General features: G+C 44.1%; 1 long non-coding RNA gene across 8 annotated transcripts in view; it reads right to left on the bottom strand.

Moving 5' to 3' along the window:
- LOC111566325 (uncharacterized) overlaps positions 1-12,280 on the bottom strand; it is an 82,617-nt gene extending 70,337 nt beyond the window's left edge. For 5 of the 8 annotated variants that reach the window (XR_008603694.1, XR_004847086.2, XR_004847085.2 and 2 more), the window contains exons 1-3: positions 11,858-12,280; positions 5,951-6,009; positions 104-197 (exon numbers count right to left, since the gene is read on the bottom strand). This is a non-coding gene — a long non-coding RNA (uncharacterized LOC111566325). Of the gene's footprint in view, positions 1-103; positions 198-357; positions 968-5,950; positions 6,010-11,857 lie in introns of all 8 variants that reach the window. The other 3 variants (XR_008603696.1, XR_008603695.1, XR_008603700.1) reach the window with 1 other exon arrangement.
- Between the last annotated feature and the right edge of the window lie 224 nt (positions 12,281-12,504).

Genomic DNA, 12,504 nt, shown 5'->3' with positions numbered 1-12,504 from the left:
AAGACAAAGGTCAACATTTGCAGAAAAGGTACAAGGAAAAGGGGGAAGTGGAGTCTGAGCTTAGGGATGTCGTGCTGTTTATATGTTTCTGGACAGGACTTACCAGTTGTACAGACAGCTGATTTAATGCCATTTAAGAGAGCAGGTGTCATTCAGCTCCAGCCAAGCTAGGAAGGCCATTTAGGAGTCAACAGTATCTGTTAGACAAAAGAGAATCCACATTAGTTTCATTGTATGTATAGGTTTTTTTAATGTCTTGTTTTTGCTGTTTTTAGACTTTGAAAAAAGGGAAATTACAACAACATAGTCTGACTGGGCAAGAAATGCAAGCATTCAATCAGGTAGGATTCAACTCACCAGTTCACCAAGAATAACCTGCTGTATTTTGAGGTAAAACCAAGAGTGAGAGACTGTTAGTTCCTGGAAAAACTGTAGGTGTGCACAGCTATTTTAAGTACAGGAGGTCTAGGAGGAACTTCATGGAGTTTGTCTGTACACTGTAATGGACTTTTACAATAGACGTTTCAAACAGTTTTGCCTCTGTTCTGTCTAAAACATGCTTGTCTCTGTGGTTTGCTTAGAAAATGCTTGAGTCAGAGCGTGTATCCCTTATTAATTTCGACAGGAATGTTATGTAACTTACAAACCAGGCTGTAAAAAAAAAACATTTGCTGCATGCTTGCTAATCTCAAGAAGTCACAAAATGTCCACCCTACCCACTTCTGGTGTCATCTGTTCACAAAGAGTCCAAACAGTGTGCTATTCAGGTAAAAGACTCAGTGATTATGACAACTGTGTCATTGTGTTGTTTCTTACAGAAGTAATATAACACAGACTTGACATGTTTTAACGTATTTTCACTTGACTTTCTTACCTCTCTTCTCTGCTACACTTGACCATGTGGTTTTAAATCCAGGAAGTGCCAAACCAGACTCTGCCCATTCAAACTCCTTTTATGAAGATGTTTCTGGGGGAATGTGCCACAGACAACAGGTGGAGGGGGGAGGTTGAGATGCATTTTGAGAAAATAATGTTTTGCTCTTGTGAGTATTTTTTGCTGTGATTAGTATTTTCAAAATGACTAATGTGTCATAAATCATTAACTTTTATTAATCTATCGAATAACAGATAAATTGCTGTTGAGGTAATTGGACGGTTCAGTGGTATTTCCTGAAGTAAGAGGTGTGTCCCACCTTTAAAGGGTCAGTACAAAAACTTCAAAAGTCAGAGCATATACTTTCTTTTCACTTTAGGTATGTTACCATCACAAAGAACATATTGTTTCACGCAGTAAGCAATCAATTGTGAAATACTACTTCGTCATAATTCTGCATCTTAAACTTTAGCTGTCTCAGTCTTTAGTGCAAAATGAATTGTCATCTGTCTGTGTGCTTTTGGTGGCTAAGCTTGTTGATATTCACACGAGACACTGTGACATATGTAGTGTAACTGCACAGAGGATTATGGGTCACAGTGGCCAGAAAAGCATGCTGGCTTGCACTCTGCCAAATCTGACCAGATGTAGTAGGACATTCAGGTGTACTACACACTTCATTTGAAATAATATGTATTAGGACATACTAAATCATTTTCTGGTAAACTATATAGTATGGTGGCATGTATACTGCAATGTAACCTAAATCTTGACCGACTGTTGACCAACATTTTTGTAAAATATTATCAATTTACCATTTACAATAGCTCTAGGAAAAAAAGTTGGATGGCTGATACAGGCACTAATGTTAAAGTCCAACTATGCCTGAATCAAGTTTCATCGCAATCCAACTGACATTCTGTAAAGACAATTCAGTCTGGACCAAAATGGTGGACTCACCATCACTGTAAACCATCAGGTTCTACTGCTAGTGGCTAAAAAAATGTTTCAATATTGTGTACTTTGAAAATATTTGTTGTCACAGGCTGCATGTACTCGGACCATTCAGAATAATCATTAAAAAATAAAGGCTTGTATCTTTTCCAGGTGGCAGGAAGAGTTGGTGTGCTTTCACTTTCCATAGCAGGTGGCTGACAGTGACGCTTCTTTTAGATGACCCTAAATAGCTTATTGATTTCTGCAAAAGCAGGACTGAACAGACTGCATTTTTTTCCCCTGCCCACCTCCTTTTGTGTTTTTCTTCTTCCAAGCCATTGGAATTATCAGGGTCAGATTTATTGTGGTACAAAAAAATCTTGTTTACTCACTCTGGCTTCTGCTGAAAATAAAAACAAGAACATACACAAACACATAAAAAACCCTGGCTATGGTGTGTGTCTGCTCTGTGTCACTGTCTTAAAACACCCGTGGAGAAACTTATCCAAAGGGTCAAAGGCATAATGGCTTATAATCTCCTTGTGGACAACCTTCCCACCCAACAACACTGCTACTTCCAACAAAGACCTTGGCCTCAGCCCTCAGCTTTCACTTCCCCTCCCTGGCTTACACCAGCAGACCTCAGTCGACTGGTCCATTGTCAAACTGCCTATCGACTTGTTAGATGAATTTAGATTTCACATGTCAATTAAATGAGTGTTGCCCTGGTGATTAGCAGATCCCACTAATTGTCGCTCCCTCTGTCCCTCCTCCTCTTTCCTACACTTTTTTCTCCTCCTTCCCCTCCTCCTCTTGCTCTCCTGCCATTTTCCACATGGAGGAGCAGGGAATAGGGCTTTGTGCCGTTGGGCCCCATGCCCCATGTCAAAGATGGCTCCTCAGCCTCTTCTCCCAGCCACGCTCCTCCTCTGAGACTCCCAGATCCTGTCTCTGAACTCTGGAGTGTAAAGAAAAGATGGACATACAGGGTGTGTATGTGTCCATGTGTTTAGGACACATATAGATCACCCAAGCGTGAAGACGCATATAGGGCTGAGTGGATATGCATTTCATCCTGTTTGAGGCTGAAGTACCAAGACATAGGACAGGATGCTCGCAAGCATCCAGCGTTTCAATCCAATGCGCCTCGCAAACATGTGCGCAGAAACACACTGGTTGTGACACACACTCCCACACGTGCATCCCGGCAGATAATTACCCCAACAGCCTCTGGAGAGCAGAACACCCATGTGGGCCTCATAACCGCTTTAGACAAGGGCCATGGCACACCCAAGACCCTCCTTCTTTGTCTATCTCCCAAGCCATGTGTTTGTTTTACTTGACTCAATGAACTTGATCTGTGGATCTTCACAGTATTTTGTTCTCTGTGTATCCCAGTGGTGTTGGAATATAGGATGTTAAATTAAGACATGGAACAACATCCCCTTAAAAATGAAGACAGTTTTCTGTATTTGTGATGTAGCCGCCCACTTATGTTTTCAACTCCAAGAAAATGATATACCTTCACATTTATTTTATTCCCACAGCAAAGAAATCCACACTTTATCAAAATAAACGGAACACTTAAGTAGACATGCATTAGCGTGTAATCTAATATAGAACATTTTCTTTGAAAAGTACACCTTATTTGACAATATTTCTATACTTCACTGCTTGGAAATGTTTCAATGGTTGATCAAATAAACTCTCAAGATCCTGTTAAAGTTGTTTGCGTGCTTCCAGCTTGGCTTGCTCAAATTCTAGAACTACAAAATCTTCATGAAATTATTGCATATTCTGTGAGTCACCCCCTTTCATTTCCAACCTAAGTAGTTACTGCAGGTGTTGGATGAATGCATTGAAGTAAAAACTGGGATATTTCCCACACGCACATCAATACACCCACACACATATGCCCTGCTCTGATCACTTTGACAAGTGTGTCATGCTGGCTCTATCTGAGAACTCTACAATATTGGGATTTTGAAACCGTTGAAAGAAAGCAAGACGTGAAACTCCACTGCAGACCTCTAATCATCCCTAATCACAATTAAACACAGTGGACATCAGCTCCAAACACTGGATGACATCTTAAAAGTGTGTGAATGGTCCCTGCACCCAGCACCCCCCCCATCCCATCACCTAATGTTCAACACTAACCAACCATCACACAGACCTACATTCATAGGCCGAGTCACAATGGAAAACACTGCAGCAGGCCAGTCCAGCCCAGACGGTTTCGTTTGCACTTTATCAGACCATACAAAACAGCAACGCCTCATTGAGCCACAATTTGCTGCTAGTTTCCTACAAGAAGCAAAACAAAGAATGGGGCGGCCTGGTCTTCCTTTTTGTGCCAAAGCAGCGGACCAGAGAGAGCACACACACACACACACACACACACCTACAAACACACAAACACACACACACACACACACACACACAGCTAGAGTAGGGGAAGTACTGACAAGGAGAAGAAAAAAGTGAGAACAGCCAAACAACACACTCCAGTACACGTCTGCCACATCCTTAGCACATCACTGGTAAGCTGCTGAGCTGTACAGCCTTAAACCAGCCACTTAGAGAAAAAAAAACAGGGACAGTGCACACCAGCAACGCAAACAACTACTCTCTAATTTTATTCTTGTTAGAGAAAAAGTATGTGGGGAAAGAGTTAGTTGGTGAAAATGTAAGTTCCCCCCCCAAGTAAATAACTTTAGTTCCTTGCATCGACCTTGCCACAGCAGCTACAGGAGAGAACAATGGCTTGTCCTCATGCCTGGGTCATGGACATGGCAGCGTTTATAAACCGCTTGCGGACAAAATACTTCTGCTGGGGCAATCGCTCTGCTTTTCCCTCCCTCTGCTTCTCTCATCGCAGTCCCTCTTTTGCTCTTGTTGTCTCTCTCACTCTTCCTCTCCAGTTTTACTACCACAATAATTCCTGAGTGAGTAAGTGAGTGTGTTTTGTGTGCGTGAGCCAGCCAAGGCTGAAGTCTTGTTTGTGCATTTGTGTAGTCATGCGAAAGCGCGTGTGAATGAGTGTGTTGCTCGTGGATGCGTGCTGCAGCAGTGAGTGTGCTGAGGGAGACAGAAGTCTGCAAAGCGAGAGGAGCTTACTTACAGTCAGGCTATCAAACAGACAAAAAGCCACAGTTAGGGAGTTTGCCTGTGTCTGCCCCAGCACACGCAACATGGCGAAATAAAAAGAAACTCTGAAACCGCAGCAATTATCTTTGGAATGAGGGTAATGCAAATGACACAGTCATGTCTGAAGGATAAAGGCTCCGAATAAAACTGGATAAATAAACAAAGGCAAAGAGCTGCTTTACAATGCACACATAAGACCAGATTCATTAGCATACAGACCAAGATCAAAATGCTTCCTCGATTTCAGTACATCACAGCCTACTCCTCAAAGAATTCCTCATCAGAGTACAGTCAAGTGCACCCTGTCAACTCTCCCTTTCTCTTCAACCACCTCAAACATTACAGTGCAATTTGAAACAGAGAAGAACAGCCCCTCTGGCAGAGTAAATAACGTTGCCATGACAACGTGAAGAAGTTCAACTCCTGACAACAGGGTACAGATGATGTGCTGATTGTGCCTCGTGTGAGAGAGTGTTCCTCCCTTCTCCAACCTACCCCACCCTAACCATGCTATAGCCTCTTTAAGCTGCCAGCTGTTGGTCCGGGTACAGGATGGGTGTGTGTTGTTGTGTCTGCCTGACTGTGAATGAATAAATTATGAGAGTTTTGGACCTTTGGGACAGGACCAAGCTGCCGGTCTTGCCCACTGTAGCTCTTCTGTCCTGCCAGTATGGCAAAACGGGTTGTAGATGACCACTAATTGGAAGTGGCGCAGTGATCTGATGACACTGCAGGGATACTTTGGTTTGTCACAACGTGTAAAGGCCCTTACATTTCAAGGGTGGCTGCCTTCAAGGAGGAGTTAATCAATGTACAGCTTAACGCAGACTACTCGAGACAGAGCACAGTTGCTGGTCTCGGGGTAACCGGGGTTAAAACCAGCAAGACATTTCAGGAAAATACTTGCTTCCCCTGTACCGGTATATTATGTCAACAGTGTCATCTAAAGCAGACAGAGTGCTAGACAAGCTCATGATTTTAGTATCTTACCTCAGCTGTAGCTGGATAGCAGACAGCACCCCTTTAAGCAGAACGCCATGATAGAGAGCCTGTAAAAGTGAAGATAAAAATGCATAAGCTTGGAGCATCAATCATGGTCAGAAAATAGTGATTCCATACACAATCAATTTCCATGGTATCTTCACTCCCTACAGCAAATATGATACTATTTCCCAACTATTTTCTTCACACTCATGAAGACATTTGATATGGGGCACAGAAAGATGGAAGAAGAAAAAAGGTGAGTGTGTCTGGGTATATTCACGTGCCCAAACACGTCATATGTTCACATCAAATTCCTTTTTAAGGCAAAAAGCGTCTCATAGAATAAACTTCTCCTATTTAAACCCATTCCCTTCGCTCTGTTTTTTTCTCCTACTTCCTCTCACACACATGCACATTAACAGCCACCCTTTACAGTGTGCTACACGTACTTGTAAAGTTGTGATTTACACTTGTGTACTAAAAACAGCTTGACAAACAAACACATTAAAAACACAAATGCTGAGGTCTTCAGCGTGAGCTAGTGGTGGGGCGAATTTATTGAGGCATCCTAAATGTAACAGCGAGACCAAAACTTGTTAAAATCTCGAGCACCAAAAACATATTTTTTTCACAGGATGAACTTTAGCGGCAAGGTGAAATCTGACAGTTACCCTCACATAACCCTCTACCACACATAAAACCTGTGTTTTAAGTTTGCTCCAAGACCACCATTGGTGTTTTTGTAAGTGAAATTAAGATCTTTAGAAACCAATTTACTTTGTAAACACACCGTGCAAATCTTGTTTGCAATGTTGGGGGTCTGCAGGCACAGCAGTTGGTTGCAGGAGGATGAGGATGGAGATCTACTGGGGTGTCTCCTGGACCACTACACATACATAAACACACACAGTACTCAACCCTGCACCCACTGTCTGTGTCACCCACACACTCCTACCCGCGAGCCGGGTAGTAGTGTGTGCGTGACCTCCAACAAGGAGGTCAAAGGGAATTTAACACGAGGGTCCCACATTCCTCCAAGGTGATAATTGCTGTAGCTGCTGGCAGGGGGCCATCAGGCGCAGGGTAAACAAGCAATGACTCTCTATGCACCCCCCCATTCCCACCCCGCTAAACAGTATGCATGACTGTGACCGGGGTAAATTATGCCATCAAGCCTAGCGTGACAGCATGTCACCCATCACAGTGCAATGGGTCTATTTGGTGTCTGAGCACCCAGGTGGTTCAGTTAACTGTAACTAAACCATCAGCAAGACAAGCCACTTCACACATACTGTCAGCTACAAGCTAGGGGCTAAAGGCTAGCTGCCGTACTTAGACTGTTGGCAGTGAACTAAGCTAAGCAGAGGAACCACTAAGAACAACAGATTGGTGATATAACAAATAAATGAAAATCTGTGCAGCAGCATCACGCCTTCTCCTCTTTTAGCTCTACAGACCTTGGAGTGGACAAGGGGAGGGGATGGATGGAGGCAGATAAACAGCATGGGTCTCATTCTCATCAAAATGTCCACGCATTCATTTTTTATTGATTAATTCTGTTACGCAAAATTTAGCAGCTTATTTCAAATGACAAAATCACACTGCTTGGGTACAATAAATAAAGTAAGCTGGAGGGATAAGGTTGATGATACTGGTTTGAACTGTTGTCAACAAGTCTCCTAAAAAACAATAAATCAAACAATGAATTGATCATACTGCTAAAATTTTCTTTGAGAAGCCAAATCCTGATGCTATAGTAGTAGTACAACGACTAGTAGTAGCTGTTGTAATAGTAATGGTAGTGGTAGAGGTGTGTTTGTTTCTGGACTGAAATCATCTATGGTTTACTCTTAACCAATAGCAGAGACCTCTGGAGTGTTTAAAAGTATTTTTAGGTAAGATGAAGTTTGATAAATACCTTTCATTCGTAAGTTTGCAAGTAGAAATAAAAGTTAAGCATTTTTACTTGAGTCCAATTTTTGACTTTTTTAGAAGTTTGATAAATACAGGCCCTGTTCTCTGCCCACATGTGGTCCCCCCTGTCACACACTACGGCTTGGGGAGGTTATAAAAGCCGGAGGGGTGATTAAAAAGCAGGAATAATGGCCTCCACAAAACTAGGAATGCGTTTAACTGCTACAAGGGCTCCGGAATTGTTCAAAATCAGACTGCCATTAATATCTGGAATTATTATACCGCTCTTGAGCCTGGAACGTTACAGGGGTTTTAACATGATTTTTCAAAGGAACTAGCCCTGGGAAAACATGAGAAGCATAGGCAGGATGTAGTGTAGGTTTATGATTTATGTCTGAGGATGACCCAGGAGGATTTAGGCTGAGTACATCTAGAGCTGTGCTGACCTACCCACCAGCTCGGTATTGTTGGAGTTTGGTGGATCCTTCTAAATCCAGGATTAGAAAAGTCAAATATACAAACACCTTCACCTCTCCGCTCTTTCTCACATACAGACACACCAAGAAGAGGAACAGGTTGAAAGAGTTACAATTGGCTGCTGCCTGCCTGCTAAGCATGCCCAAACCCCAAACCCCATCACTTTCCTCATTACTGGAGCTTCATGGCTTTTTAGGGCTCTGTGCTTTATCTGGGATTTCACATTTCCTAGCCTGCCACTTGACATGGCTCACCCAGCTGCCAGCAATCAAGTAGCACTGGGCAGCAGTGGGGCCGGCTGAGTCTTCAGGCTGCACCTTGATTTGAGAATTGCACATCACAGCCACTGGCCCTGCTAAGCTTCGGTAATTACAGGCCACACATCCCATCGTGCCTCCAACCCCATTTCTACCCCACATCATACACTGACCTAGCATAATGGGTGGAGGGGAAAGGGGGGCACATACAGAGAGATAGAGATGGTCACGGGTCAGCGGTGGATTCTAGGGATGAGGATCTGTGCCTCAAAAGGCATTAAGTCTGTGACAGAGTTAGAGAAAGAAGTGATAACCCGTTCTGCAAAGCATCCCTACTGTCAATCTTAGATTGTTGCATACAGGACATCCTATTATGTGTTTATGCATGCCTGTGTGCTAGTATGTGTGTGCTAGTATGTGCGTGTGCATGTATGCTTGCATCTACAGTACACACACTGTAAGTGTGTGCCTAATTGAGAGGTAAGCAAAAAGTTGCCTTTAAAGTTGCCAATAAATATCCTGCCAGTAATGTTAAACACCTGCCCGTAAAGCCCAGAGGAATGCTAAATGAAACCAAGTTGCAGAGCCTGTCTCCTGTCTGGGGTCTCAAGTCAAGACAGCAGGATTTGTAATGGCTGTAACCAGGATTACTGAGTTCAAGCAGAACAGCCAGGAAGCAAGAAAAAACACGACATGGCCAGGACCACTGCTTTTCCTCCCTCTAACGGCCAGCACAACAAGCTGTGTGTCCCCTTTACAGTACAGATATATTCCAGATTATTCCTCAACTTAGTTACACAGCAGACTCTTGACATCAAAAACATGTCAAAACATGTCATGGCAGGGTTTTTTTTTTTTACTGCTGCCATTTCAGCTGAACGATCAAAGCTCTTCACTGACTGTTGTGTAATACTAGTGGACACATGGGCGTTTAGACAAAAAGTGTTCCCAATTTCTTTGTTCGAGTGTGAGTCAGATAAAGTAAGACAGATGATTACTGCAACTCAAAACATGGCCCCCTGATCTTCCCACCCCAGTGTCACACACCAGTAACCATCTCATGCCCACACACACACACACACACACACACACATACACACACTGTCTGTACACGCACAAAGATGTATGCACTAATGCACATACATTCACAAACATACAATGGCAGGGCAGGAAGAGGCTCTTTCGGAGCCTCCAGGGGTGAAAGAGAGCATCTGACCCCAGAAGCCAGAGACGCTGTCATTTGGCCTCATCTCTAGTTTCGATTCCCTAAAGTCCTGACGCCTTCCTCCCGCTGCACCTGTTGAGCGCCAACAGACCCCCTGCCCAGACCCTTTCACCACCGAGAATATATGGCTCTGCTCCCGGGTCCAGTCTGGCTAATTACTACTGGCCTCAAACTGGCCCCAAATGCCACAACAGGACGGGGCGTTTAGCTGCTGTTGCCACCCTGAGGCCCAGCGCAGCAGTCCTGCCTCTTTCTGGTGCCTCTCCATTCCTCAACAAGGGCCAGATAAGGCTGACCGAGCACAAGCATTTACTTCCAGAGTCACAGGCTGCCCCATTCAACCTAGAGATTAAGCACTGCTGTCTACACGCAACCATGAATAATGAAGCTATCACTCTAGACAGGCAGGCAACAGCAGCGTGAGTTATATACACCAGTAATCCTATAGGCTGCTGCACACACGTGCCAAACATATACAGTAGCATCAACCACTGTACAGCTCATGCATTATTTCACACTGCAGAAGACTTGCTTGCAGCCAATTACAGATCTTTAGTGGTCTCAAGTTTTAGCATAAGATCTTTAACTTGGCTTTACTGCTATCTTACAATAGGACAATTCAATGATGTGAAAAGCCGAGGGGCCCAGGTGCCAAGAAGTGTTATGCGGCCCCACTGCACACTAATTTTGCACAAGTGCCTTTGGAAACTACTTCAAGTCCATTCAGAGAGGAGTCAGGAGTAATGTGCAATAAATGTAAAGTAGCATGGTTGTACCATAAGTCATCAGCTTAATGTATCTGTGGAAACATGCACTAATATACCTCTGAATGAGGAAACCTTCCAGTTCAGCTGATACATTTAGGCTGGTATTTGGAAAATGTGGGTTTTAAGTGAGTAACATCTGCCACTTTGATCTACTGGATGGCAGTAGACTAGTAGTAATAATAATTTGAAAGTTGAGTTGATGATTGGTATTGCAAGCTGTGTCTGTATAATACCATAAATAATTATTACCTGTAGACAAAGTATTACCTCTTACACCTCATGTCAATCTGAGTGCTGACAGTCAGGACAGCCGGTGGTGAAGTGATGCTAGCAGCCCGTTCATCATCTTCAAAACAAATGTCCATCTGCCCATCTTGCATAAAAGGGCAGCATTTTTTTTTATGTGATAAGAATTATTTTATCAAGACTTTAAAGTTAGTGCAACACAGATGGAGTTGTGTGGTGTAGTGTGATGTAAGCTTGTGCATTTAAACCATTTGTTATTTGCAGTGCAGTGGGAGGCAAACATTAAAATGTGTGCATCTTTTATTATTATTTCACTGACATAAACACAGCCTAATATTACATGCGTGTTTTTATTTTTATTACAGCTCCTTCTAAACTTGCAGCAGCGGCATTCTGCATCTTTCACATCTTTAACTGTGGAACGAAACAGTCCCTCAATCGGCCTTTTGACAACAGTAGCTGTACCTGACGTGAGGGTGGATAATAGCAGACACCACGTGACTGCAGCACTTTCCGTCTGGACGCACGGCAGGGTCTGTCAGAGCCTCCCTGGCGAGGAGGACACGCACACGCACTGGACGGATAAAAATAGACGCCATTCATGTGTTGAGGAGACGCTCGCAAAGCTGCATAATAGCCGCCCAACTTGTTAAACTTCACGTGAACCGCTTGTTTTTATTGCTGTCACCGTTACACTCAAGTCTCTACATATCCTGCCCAGTTTATTCCTTCATTCAAAATGCGCAAAAAAAAGCGCACCTACCAACCCCGCACGGATTCCACTCCTCTCTCCTGCACTTGCCATTCTAAACAGAGGTGTTTTCTGCGCTGTCGCACCACACACCTCAACCCCCCCGTCTCATAAGAGCGACCACCGACCAAATTCCTTAATCCACACAGTAAAGTCTCGTCGCCTCTGTTCTGCGCTGCGTCACCGGCTTCAGACAGGGGCAAAGTGTGGCACCATATCTGAACTTGCATGAATGAAAGTGACGGCATTAAAGCACTCAGTCAGCAGGCGACTCACTCAGCCTCCCGTGCGTCTGTCTGTCTCGCCTGTGCGGCGCTCTCCTGCATCCTTCAGTGAGCATCACTTTATGGAGCCGCTGCGAGGCGTCCTCCCTTACAAACACCGGGTCCTGCACATCCTAGACAGTCCGTCCTGCGACATATTTTTTAGTTTGGACCCGTTGATGTCACTTCCTGCCTGGGTAACAGCCTGTGCAGAGAAGCCCGGGGATGTGGAGGGGAGCTCGGGGAGCCGTGGCAGGGATTTTTCGAGGTCACGCGTCAGAAAAGTTCACAAGGTCATGCAGAGGCGAAGCACGTCCACACGCAGACAATAAGGACGGTTCTGTTGACGATGACTGCTATCATACCATCTGGCTCATTCCAACAGTGCCCTATACTTTTATATAACCAGTCCCATCCACATCATCCTACCCCCCTGTGATGCGCCGGCGAGGTTCATTTCCTGGTGCGCTGTGCGCATTTACGGCCACGATTATGCAATGACGGCGGCATCATCGCTTTTTTGACAAACACTATATGCATCGCAACTGGTGAGCTTACGGTGCAGCACATACAGCGCGACTAGAGCTGCAGCTTATCACTAATTTCTGCACTGATGTCAACTTAAAATCGCATGAATAGAATCAAACGCAGCTAAAACCA

Source organism: Amphiprion ocellaris, chromosome 13, assembly GCF_022539595.1.
Source record: "Amphiprion ocellaris isolate individual 3 ecotype Okinawa chromosome 13, ASM2253959v1, whole genome shotgun sequence".
Lineage (NCBI taxonomy): Eukaryota > Metazoa > Chordata > Actinopteri > Pomacentridae > Amphiprion > Amphiprion ocellaris.
This window is presented reverse-complemented; position numbering and strand designations above follow the sequence as displayed.